Source organism: Plodia interpunctella, chromosome 4 (assembly GCF_027563975.2).
Source record: "Plodia interpunctella isolate USDA-ARS_2022_Savannah chromosome 4, ilPloInte3.2, whole genome shotgun sequence".
Classification (NCBI taxonomy): Eukaryota; Metazoa; Arthropoda; class Insecta; order Lepidoptera; family Pyralidae; genus Plodia; species Plodia interpunctella.
Window position 1 is genome coordinate 3,918,195 of NC_071297.1, and position 12,725 is coordinate 3,930,919.

General features: G+C 36.3%; 1 protein-coding gene across 4 annotated transcripts in view; it reads right to left on the reverse strand.

Moving 5' to 3' along the window:
• The window catches only part of OtopLc (Otopetrin-like c), a 54,694-nt gene that overhangs the window by 37,986 nt on the left and 3,983 nt on the right, over positions 1-12,725 (reverse strand). The gene's annotated exons all lie outside the window — the stretch shown is intronic.

Consider the following 12,725-nt stretch of genomic DNA (forward strand, 5'->3'; position numbering starts at 1 on the left):
GACATGGGGGGATTCCGCAGGGAACCAAAGGATATTGACGATCACAGCGAAAATAATTCGCAGTCGCCCATTAGAATAACCCCTGTACTTCCATGTTGTTCATCTATACAAAGGGATATTGCACATGAATAGGTACTTGTCTAATGTCATACGTAAAAAGGGAAAGAATATGTTATTTTCACCTAATATTGAATTGACTCCGTTGCATGATAATCTACCTAAGTAAGATTACCATGCAACGGAGTCCGCTCCCGCAACGGATCACACGTCGAACCATAGGTGACTCTTACTTTTATACAATAACAATGAATAAGTCAACAATTTAATCTGCAATTTTACCTTTATAAACTCAAACACGTGAAAAAAAACTCAACTTTCAGAGAACGAGAGAAAGCGATGAGATATTCACGTGCCAAGTCACGTGCTTGATCCTCGGACAATTTGAAGGGATATTATTCCCATAATCACAACCAAATCGCAATCTTCTGTCGGCTTCTTTTAGTTCTATTGAATGTATTATATGTCAAGGTATTCAATTTCGATAGGCTGGGAGCTGGGACGCAAATGTCAATTTGTATTTATTACGGGTAGTCGGGGATCACGTGGCCTACTATAATAGCTATTATCTGTCCGCCGAGTTGTCCCCAGCAGGAGGATGCTGTAATATCCGAGCTAACAGATTTTCTCATGGACGTGGAATAGTACTAAACTATGTTTGTATTGTGTTTATTTCATGAGTAGTAAGAGATAAATTAGATAATTTGTTACATCTTTCGTATTAATTTGTTACGTCTTCCTGAGCAATTAATGCAGTGGTTTGTCATTGCCTTCTGCATTTCACACACTATGCGTTCTCTCTATGTTTTTGTTCGCCGGAAGCAATTAGTGGTATATTAAAACTACTATGCATACTTGAGACAGATTGTTATCCAAAGTCATGTGGCATATAGGATTAGATCCTCGGGAGCTCGGTTCACAGGTGGGACCTCTTAACTACTGGAGCATAACCACTTATAATAAATTGTCATTATAAGTAAAATAGTTCAAAAGAGATGGAAGAGCGAGGAATAAACTTAAATCATAAGACCAATTTCTTTTATCTATGCAGGATGATCTATACGAATGAAATTTAAAAGTTTGAATGACAATATTTCAACATGATGACGTGATATGATGGCAAACTTTCATCAAACATTGTTGAATCTTAGAAAAATAAAAGTCGCATTCTTGTACTAAAGCCCCTTCGGTATTTTATAGTTTTAAAACGAAAAGCCAAATATTTATGCATATAAATAAGACAAGATTGAACGACTAATTCATTGTTTTCAATGAAAATTCTGCTCATAATTTGCAGCAAAACAAATGAAACTTTTCAAAAATTGTATGAAATATCCCCAAGAGCTAACCTCCGTCTTCAACAAATAATTGGAAAATCAAATACCTATAATAGAATTGACAAACGCCATAGACGCTTTCGCCTTCCGATAATTGAGTTTTCCTACTTTCCCAGACTTCATCTCCTTGGAAATCCGGAACTTTACGACACAATATGGACTTTATTGCTCTAAGTAATATATTTTCATGTATTTATTGCTCAATAGATCATTGGCGTCGCGCAGTCTGCTTCCGAGGTTCAGGATCCATGTAAATTCACAAACAACGTACATTGCTTGGTTTTGTGTTGAGTCGACGCGCAGCTTACATTAACACTAAGCAATTTACTTACAACTGGCTGCAAACTTCAGGCCAACTGCGTACGGCCAAGTACACATAAATTCCTGTAATACGAACCTTATCACAAAGTTTTAGAATTCAGAATGAGTATCATAAGTATTTCCTTCGTAATCACATCGTTCAGAAGGCGAGAAGGATACAATCGTTAACAATAAGAGGCCATTTGCATAATATCCTACTATGTGAACCCGCCTCTGCTGCTCTATGCCAAAATTGTCCAATTTATTCCTCTAGTTCTAAGATTAGTTGATTTAGTAGGACAAGGACGGAATAGGTCTACTTCTAAAAAGTCTTCATCAAATATACCTCATCAAAATACCTTTCCTGATCATGTTACAGTCAAGTCCTTGCAAAAACCTCTATATATGTGGTTCATGCGACGACATTGTGCTGAGCGGAGACCATTTTGGTACTTTTACTTGATGTACTTGTGTTCTATTTTATTTTTATTTTATTTTATTTTATTTTATTTTATTTATTTGGGTTAGCAAACGATTACACTCATAAAAGTGCAACCAACAACGCTATCCACAGATTACTAAATAGAATTACCTACGTGTGTTGTTGAACAGTCAATATTAAAGAACTGTAACTAAAAATTTAAAAAAAATGCAGAAGTGTTTGTGTTGCGTAACATATACAAGTAAGTACTTACAAAATAACGTATTGAGAAAAAAAAATTAAGTTAATGATTCCATTAATCCTTTTTTGAATCTGTACTGTGAAAGGAAAAATATGTCTAAATTGCTGCAATGATTATTATATATATAAACAAGCCGTCGCACGTACCCCTGCTTTTGTTCTACAAGGATCTAAGTGGAACAAGCGAGGCGCACGCGCGGCTCTCACATTGGCGGATCGTGGCACCGTATATCTAATTTGGTTACAAAGACTTGAAGAGTCAAATTTTTTGTTACATATTCTGTACAAGATCATCGAACTGAGATATAATCGCCTGGAGTCTAGGCTCAGTAAATTGTAATGTTGCAACAGTGCATCATAAGATAAGTGAGAACGGGTACATCTATAGTGCGCAGAACGAAGAAATTTACACTGAATCTTTTCTAAACTTTCTATATATTTATCATAAAAAGGATTCCATATAGGCGTTGCATATTCAAGCTGTGATCGAACTAGTGATCTATACAAAGTCAAATAAGTAGACATTCGTTTAAAATTACGAGCCGCTCTCATGACGAAACCATACATTTTATAAGCTTTGTTAGCTACAGTAGTGACATGGACGTCGAAATGCAATTTTGAATCAAGAAATACACCTAGGTCTTTAACTGAACTTACTTTTTTCAAAGTTGTATTATTTAAGACATATTTAAAATTAAAGACATTTCTATTTTTGGTAAAAGTAATAGCGTGACATTTAGGAAGACTTAGATGTAATTTGTTCTGTGTACAGTAAAAAGATAACCTATGTAGATCTTCCTGTAATAGCTCACAGTCTTTTGTGCTTGAACATGCTCGGAATACCTTAAGATCATCGGCATATAGCAATATTTCTGAATATTTAAAGCAGCTGTTAATGTCGTTGATAAAAATAATAAAAAGCAGTGGTCCTAATATGGAGCCTTGTGGGACTCCTGAGGTTGCCACAATAGGCTTAGACTCATAGCCGTTTATCACAACTGTCTGCAATCTGTTCGAGATATAAGAAGAGAACCAGCGCAGTAAGTTACCGCGAATCCCGTTGTATGCTATTTTAGACATCAACAATTTATGATCCACTTTGTCGAAGGCCTTCTGAAAGTCTGTGTAGACTCCATCAACTTGTGTACGACGATCCATATTTTTAAATAAGAAATCGGTTAGAATCAACAAGTTAATAGTAGTAGACCGCCGTTTCACAAAACCGTGCTGTTCTGGTATGATGACGTTATGTATCAATGGGTATATTACTTCATGTACAAGACTTTCAAAGACCTTCGCCAAAGTGGAGAGTATTGAAATTGGACGGTAATTCTCAACGTTACGTTTATCACCGCTCTTGTAAATAGGTACGATGAAAGCCCTCATCCAAACATCGGGAAATACTCCAGATTTCAGACATTTGTTATAAATTATATGGAGAGGTAAACAAAGACTACGTGCTGTAGACTTAAAAAATATAGGCGGTATCAGGCGGACGGCGGCGGACTATCAGGACCTAATAAGGTTTCACGTATTTTCTCAATTGATATTTCTATATCAGATATACAGTTGCAGTTATCATTATATTCTTTAGGAGGCTGCCATTCACTGTCATTAAACGATGAAGGTTCGTAAACTGAATGGAAAAAATCGGCAAATATATCACAAATTTGAGCGGGATCATCAGAGCAAGTGGTTTTGTAAGACATAGTAGATGGAATAGATGATGTTTTTTTATTACGATTTTTTATATATCTCCAGAAGTAGTTCGGGTTATCTTTTATATTATTTTCTACATAGGAAATGTATTGAGCGAAACATTTTTTGCTCTCCGATTTAAATCTATTACGGTATAGGGAGAATAATTCATAATCACTAGTATTTCCGTACGACTTCCACTTAAATTTAAGTTCTATTTAAAAACTGTTATATCAAATAATCTATTTTAGGGTTCCTAAAAACGGAACCCTTAAGGATCACTTCGTTGTCCGTCTGTCTGGCCGTCTGTCAAGCCTCTTTTTCTCAGGAAGGCGTAAAGGTATCAAGTTGAAATTTATCTATTTAACTAATTTTGTCTAATTAATAAACTTGTTATTGATTTAACTATGTGCCAGATGAATAAAACACCACTTAGCTACAGCTCCGACAAGTGGCTACGGAGACACTTCCAGGGCCCTTCAGTTACACACAATGCCCTACGGAGCGCTGCGAAGGGGAGCTCTGAACTACAGCACTAATTAGCCGTGAGCACTACCTGAATATCTTTGATACCCGGCAAAGGTGGGATCACGGGCTACTTCGGATTCAATGGATATAGGCATTCAATGCATTTGCGACGCTATAAAATGCATTCATAATGCGAATCATACTGAGTAAAATAAATCGAAAATTTCATAGTGCTGCTAAAAAAATCCCGTAATCTAAATGTATACATCTAAGGAAATAAAATAATCTTTTTATGCCTCTTTCCGACGACGCTCAACAGCTGTGGAAGAAACCGAGAAAACGCTCAAATGAGAGAAAGAGAGAGAGACTCTGTCTAAGCATAATATATGTAGAATAGAGTGTCAAGTATGTATTAACAGAACTGTTTGGGAAGGAAGATATTCAGCATGCCGGCATTCATTAACATTCTTTCGCCAAATGTGTCTATTGTTCCGAGTGATCCCAAAATAGAAATCGTAGTAAACGCGCCCTTTCACGCTATTAGCGCTATCTCCCTTTATCTTAGAGAAACGATATGTTTTCTCACGTTGCTTCTCACATCTGGACCCAATTAATCAGAATCCTAGAGGAAGTAATAAATAAAAGTGCCCGCTAAATTCAGTCAGACATTTGTCCAACTGTCGATACTAATAAAACGTGACGAAATAGGACAAATATTTATAGAAAACGTTTACTTACAGCTTTAGGTACTTTGTGATAAATTCATAGTTTTTATTAAAATAAGATGAGTATTCCTTCCCATCATATTTTGTTCAGGAACAATATCTGAGTTTGCTAATTAATATACATACAAAAATAACATTATGTATCCACAAGTCCATAATGTGTGTCCTGCCAATTTCCTTGTAACCGTCTGAATGAACCAAAGATTCAGAATTCATTATGCATTTCTAAAGGACGGACGGATCGTAACTAAATCAATTCAGCCGCTCAGGTGGAAAGTGACGATAACAAATTAAGATAACATTGATTCACAGTTTGGTCGAGTTGAAAATTGAGGCCGATTCAGTAGAATAGCTATGTAACTAGAAGCTCACTTTGCGTAGTTTTAAAGATTTAAATACACAAAGGGGCAGACAGACAGCGGGAAGCGACTTTGTTTTATACTAGGTATTGATGAGCACGAACCAAAAACAAAGAGGTTAAAGAAATACTGATATAATTTCTCTAACAAAAGTGTGTGAACATACGCAGGATTGAGTCTAACTAGTAGGCTCAGCTGTTTCGCCGTGGCTCTGCTCCTTTCCGGATAGAAAACTACAGTAAGCCCCACCCTTTTGACTAATCACTATTCATTGTAGCTGTGCACAAGTTTATACACCAAGTCTTGCTGTCGACATGGAAATAACCTCGTCACTGGTTAAGGTCCGAGAGCTCCGTGAGCTTGGAGGCTCCGGCACAGTACCGTTTATCTATAATAGCTACACAACTGGTCCTAACCCAGTAAAGGAAGCAATTTTCCGAGACTCGAGCAGAGTAGGTATGCGACATAGCAGAGGTGAAGTATCAACTTTTGTTAAACTTCGTCTACTATCCTTTTGGCCAAAGAAGTGCAAAAGTCGGGGCGTGAAATCGAGACGATGAAATCACTCTTAGCAAGTTTTATTCAATTTAACCGAGCAACTTGAACGAATATGTACATATTTCCATAAGAGCTCCCTAAGTTCTGGAGCATTACCTAAATTTAACTTTTATTTGTTGATAGTGTGAAGAATCTTACATGTGGGCGAGTAAGCAAATGTAACCTCTAGATTTATAAAGAGAATAAACTTACAGATTAACAAACAATGTCCATATCCTTCAGATAAATTTAGATCTTCAATCTGCCAAATACCGAGCACTTCAATTGTGAATTTACGATTGCATTTATTGCTTTGGATATTTTTAATCTGCACATGTTTTATCCAAACAGTCCAAGTTTGCTGACCCGGCAAGTTCAGGGACCTGTCTAAATAAATATATCGCTTTAATTTCTCGGATGTAGATATAGATCCCTTATGCTCATGTGGGAAAACAAAGCGAAGTCACGGGGCGACTAACTTTACGGTACATAAAGTCGCAAGGGGCGTCTGCATCGATCCGAAGGTATCAAGGAAAATACTTACCGTATTCAACAAAAATAAGTCCTTAGATGAGATTTTATACTTTGGTATAAACTGATTAATATTTTGTGTGAATTCTTCCGGATTCGACATTATAATCAAAGAACGTATAAAATACAATGTTGTTAATTTAAAAATTCATAAAATGTTGTTAATTTATAAGTAAATATGTGGGTAAAAAGTCTGACTTGCTGTAAAAGTACACAAATAAATACAAATTTTGTGTATTTTGTATTATACTTACGGCAATTTATACATATATAGACCGTGTGCTTTTCTTCGTTCATATTGAGTTAACTTCTCAAAAGTTCCAAACAAACTAGTATACAACTAGTTACTACTCCGTTTCAACTAGTATATTGAATAAACAATGGCTATTGAAAGCGTTAATCTCATAACAAAATATTAGCAAGTTGCAATGCTTAGTAGAAAGCCCAGAGGAGACGACGAGATCCGCGACGAGCAATAAAACTTTGCAGAAAATGTAAACAAATTCCGGCTTCTAATTCCCTAAATGTTGAGAGAAATAGACGCGACGACATATATTTTAATTTCTGGACAACAAACCGTAATTCAGAATTAGGTATACCTACCTACCTATTTATGGTTCCACCATATAGGTGAATAGCTAGTATGTCGAGCAAATCCAACCGGTATTGAATAAACAAGTCATCAATGAAAGTTCGCTTACTTATCATACTTGAGTCATTCATTAAAATACTATTTTCAATTACAGTAACGTATATACATACCTACATGAGGAATAATTTAAACCGCCTTGCCTAAGCGGTGACATTTTTAGCGAAATTTTTAGTTCCGTGAAAATCCTGTGCAAATAATCTGTATGAAATGAAAAGTTAATAAGCTTAGGTATACAAAGAGATACCTCAAAAGCAAAATTTAATGGTGAAAAGCATTTTTTTCTCTTTGAAAACGAAAGTCCAATTGCTGGCAGTCATTTTGGAGGGTGTCAAAGAACTGTAGGACAATTTCGACGAATCACGCTGCATAAATAGATGGCTTCCCATTTTAAATACGAACTCTTGTTAGGAGTACAATGTTTGATTTATGAGCACTTTCATGGAGTAAAATATGACGAGAAGGATATTATGGAGGCGGCCACTGCATAATAAGGGGCGGGATATATGCAAAATACTCATAACTTCATCTTTGCAAAAGTAAAAATAATATCAAAAAATTATGTATATATTTTAAAACATACCTATTAAAGAAAAAAATAACAAAAACCGTATTTAATAATATTCAAAATTCTATAGCACGTGCACACATTACCTGTATAAGAATGCTTCAAGATTGTCGTAAAATATGGGTCTTAAAATGTTATCAATTTTTATGGTACCATTTCCTACATATAAGAGCTTTTTCATGATACATTGTCGTGTTAAATTTCGATACAGATACAACTACTCTGTAACAGCCATTTTTAACCCGACCACCCTCGACGACGTTATTTATTTGGCCCATAACCCAAACATTACCATAACCTACGGTGCACAGCTGCTCGCCATTAGATAGCCCGGAGACAGTTCATGTCAAGGACTACATTACAACAGACGGCTGTCTAGACTTATCTACTACAGTATAATAGTAGGGTGAATCTCGTGCTACACTGGAATGTTACTTATAAAGTATCGTAATCTTATGGCATCCGAAGTTAGGCATCCTCATAGGTATCCACATTGAGAACTAGATAAACAGTATCACGCTAACATGGTTTCATAAAAATAAACCTTAATATTTTGAAGATTTGGCTATGATTTTTTAAAGCGGCCATCTGCCTGACGTTAACCCTTCTTGGGAATCAGTTGCGAAGGCTTTGTGACCTTTAGTCGCCTCGTGCGACATCCACGGGAGGATATGGAGAGGTCCTAGGTCCTATTCTAGAGAATTTGAATATATATGATCCGAAATAAAGAATTCATTATTTTCATAAGTACAGCAACTAAAGCAATAAAATGAAAGTAAACATTTTATTGTTAGGAAAGAATCTCCTAACAAGATTCTCAGCAAAGGAAGTCCGCTCTTTTATGTCGTGGTAACAAGAGATATTAAAAAATGAAAAAGGAATACCTACTAGAGTTTCGCACAAAGGTTCAAGTGGCAAACCACGGTAAAACACCTGCAATAGGGTTCCCTTCACCCTCACTTATAGGGAATGCAACAAGGTACGAATTGAAGGAAACTATTGAAACAGTATACGTAAAAAACATATTTATCTTTGAACTCATAGGAATTTATACCAATATTATTATACTTATGTGAAAGTCTGTCTATTACGCTTTCACGGCTAAACGGTTAAGTTGATTTCGATGAAATTTGGATTAGATATTATTATTAATGACCCGGGGTCAAATACCTATAGGCTACCGGAGCGCAGGAAACAGCTATTTTATGCATTTTAGTTAATCATGTTATGAATATGGCGTCAGGCTTCGTTCCCGTGAAGTCCATATTAATTTATGCCATGACCGGTATCCGTCAGAACTGCGGGTTCTTCCAAAAATATTAAAAATATACATAAAATTTAAAACTTATTCCATATTCAAACACTGAAGTGGAAATGGTTGACAAACTAAAACTTTGATATCTCCGACAGATTATTTTTTATTTACGCTGACTGGCTGTTGTTGGAATAACGACGCTTCTCATATCCATCCATACTACCGTGTACACTGAATATGCATATTTTGTCAATAAGCGACTAGCTGCGTGCATCGAGCGCTGTCAAAAGCGTGTCTGCTCCGGTTTAATTTAGTGAACGCTCTCACAGACGCGACTGGCGTGAAATTAGCGGCGCATCCTGCTTCCGATGTTTGCTGCGCCATGTACCTGTATCTGTGGATATCTATAGTTTATGCCGGATCCTCACTATCGCGGAAAAGTTCGCCTTACTTTGACGGAATTCGCATACATTATAATTATGGCAAAAAAAAAACACTTAAACGGACTACGCAATATTCATGCATTGGCTTCTATATTTAACTGTAGTGTGGAATCGGCATTATGTGACAGACTAGGCAAGACTAGGTGTCGTTCTTACCTTTACATTGTTCTAAAACGCATGCGGCGTTAATATATAAATAAATATATTAGAACAAATCAGCTGACCCTTAATGAGCTATGCACCTACTCTAACTGTCATACTTAGGTATAATATATCGACGTAAAATACACTCAAACTCAAACATAGCGGTATTGCCGTTATATTTGAATAATGAATTTCTGATGTCCATTTTTCTTCCATTCAGTCTCTGACCTAAGCAAGCATGATACTTATTTAAAGATTTTTCATGCTCGGTTAGTAGATTGTAGTTTTTCACTTCTCTACTTCGTCATTTATGGTTGGATGTATGCGTAAAATTAAATTTTACGCATACATCCAACATTACATTTTTAAATTTCATTTTATGCTCTAGGGTGTAAAGTAAAATCAATGCCTTTATGATCCGTGGTGGAAGCATCTAGCGTTTTACGGGAAAGTTGCTAATTGGCTAAGTGCTGTAAACCGCGAAAATTACTTAATTGGTTAGATGTTGCAGCATGTAGGGATAAACATGGCTTTTTTTCATTTCGTTTTCATAAATTAGTTTCGCAAAAACATAATTATATACATGTGATGATTGCTGGATTGGCTAACTTTCGTTTGCGTAGAAAATTTTCGCACGTGACCTGTTTATTTGTACAATTTTTTTTAACGCGCCCAAGTAATTTCGCCCAATAAATACCTCTTGTAGTGAAAATACCGACTGAACTAGTCACATAAACTTATATAAAGCACGTCATATCAAAATAATGTTAATAATATTTGTTTCAACAAAGCTTTAGCTGGTGAAACTGTAACAAAACACCTATCAGAACATTTCCTAATTAACGCCAGATTACCTACACTGTTCCGTCGATCCAAAACCTGCCAGGATTCCTTCAAGGTATCAGACGTCATTCCGGTTTAATATTCTCGAAATTTCGCTGCGGTAAGCTTGTTTCAAACGTTCAGATTTAGCAGCTATTCCACGAATATCCTTCATAGATTGATGAGTTACAGACGAAGAAACTATTACTGAATGTTCAAACGTGACCGCAAATAGTTACAAACCGCGCCGGTAAGTATCCGTTACCCGGTATCCTACATGAGCAAGAAACGCGGCAAAGCAGCGCGACGCGATGCAATCTGTTTATCACACCACTCGTGTACAGACAGCATCGACTCGCGTCGTGCAGCGCTCAGTCGCTTACCTAGGACGCCGGTTTAGGCCGAATATAAAATAGTTTCCGACTATTCCAAAGCTGACTGGGACGGTGCGTTGTCAAACCTAAACAATGTTTGCGGCTGCCGCGCCGGCCAAATACAACGCTTTGGAACAAACTATCTAAACATATCTTTTAGAATAGTTACAGTAGTTTGAATAGGTAGGTATGGAGACTCTAGTAATATTTACTTTTTGTAATCTCCAATAGTCTTTTACATTTTGATTGACTTTGCGGGAGAAGTAAGTAGCTGGTACATACATTCTATGGTTTTCTATCAACATGGATGTGTCACGTTTGTATTTACAAGGATATAGTCATTGATTTTTGGAGAGTAGCTATTACTTATCGTCTAAATTAAAGGGAAGTAAAGTGGTTTTCGTGTCACAACTGTTGTAAATACGGAATGAAATTACAGATTCTAAGAACACAACACTCGAAAGCCATTGTAGGAGGACAGGACATCTAATTTATTGTAGGAGGGGCTGAAATTGTAGGGAGAGACTGACAGACAAACAGTAACGACGACTGCTATGTCGACTTGGCTGTGAACACTTTCGGTCAAGTCTTCTTCAAATTTAAATAAATCCAAATTTGATTGTGCAGAAGACATGGTCATACGGCGTACACATTATAATGATGTATTTTACATTTGTACAGTTTATAATGCCTATGCCGATATAGACCTTTTTTGAAACAGGGATTTTTTTTAATATTCTTAATGTAGGCTGGCGGCTAAACATAGTGTAGCCATGTATAGTCATGGAATTAGTAGGTACTACGAAGTACTTACTAAATTAATGGTAGCCGCACTTCGGTTTTAGCCGTAACATACACTTACACACAATCATTATTCCGTTATACTACGGACATGTTCTTGATTCTGATTCATCGACGATGTGATAAAATCATGGAGATCTCTAATCTCATCCGAAAATCGTATTAACTTTTACTAGTTCCCCCAATAAATAAATCATGCAATTAAAAATATCATCACCGAGGACACGAGCTATGTACAAAAATCGACCGGTTGTCACGTCCGCAGGTCTGTCTGTATCCGCGGCGGGAATATATGCAGCACGTTTTGCATCGTCATACTTGCTAAACATTTTCCGGGTTGAATACCACCCTCCCTATTTATTTTGATTTATGTTCCTCATACAGCACGGCTGTAGATAGGCGCTATCATTTTTTAGACTTTCAAAATCATGACAAACGAATGAGGTTTGTAGACTTTTCTTGTAGATTAGTAAACTAAATATGCTAATCCTTTCCTAATTTCCTAACTAATAAGTGCGAAGGTACTTAAATTTGTTTGTTTAGCTTCAACCAATTTTCTTGATATTTTTCATAAGTGACTTGCAAATTTAAGTACGGAGAATAAAGGCTACCTATCATTCTGAAAAAATAACTACTCCGTGGAAAATTCACGCGGGAGGAGCTACGGGCAAAAGCAAGAAGCTACGGGCTAAGCTAATTATACAGACTATCTACTAAGTCTATATAATTGTAGCTAATAACAACTTTTTGATATCTGTTAATCTAAAACATGATTAAGCAATCGCACTCGTAGACCGAACCAAAGAATTTAAATATCCGACAAGACATATATAAAAATATACTCAGTTATTTCTTCCATCATAGTCATGGTAGTGAATCATAGTTTGCTCTGAATCATCCCGTTAAAAGATTTTTGAGACAGAATAGCAAATGGAATTTCGAAGACATGAGACAAGAGTTAGATTAAAATAAGAA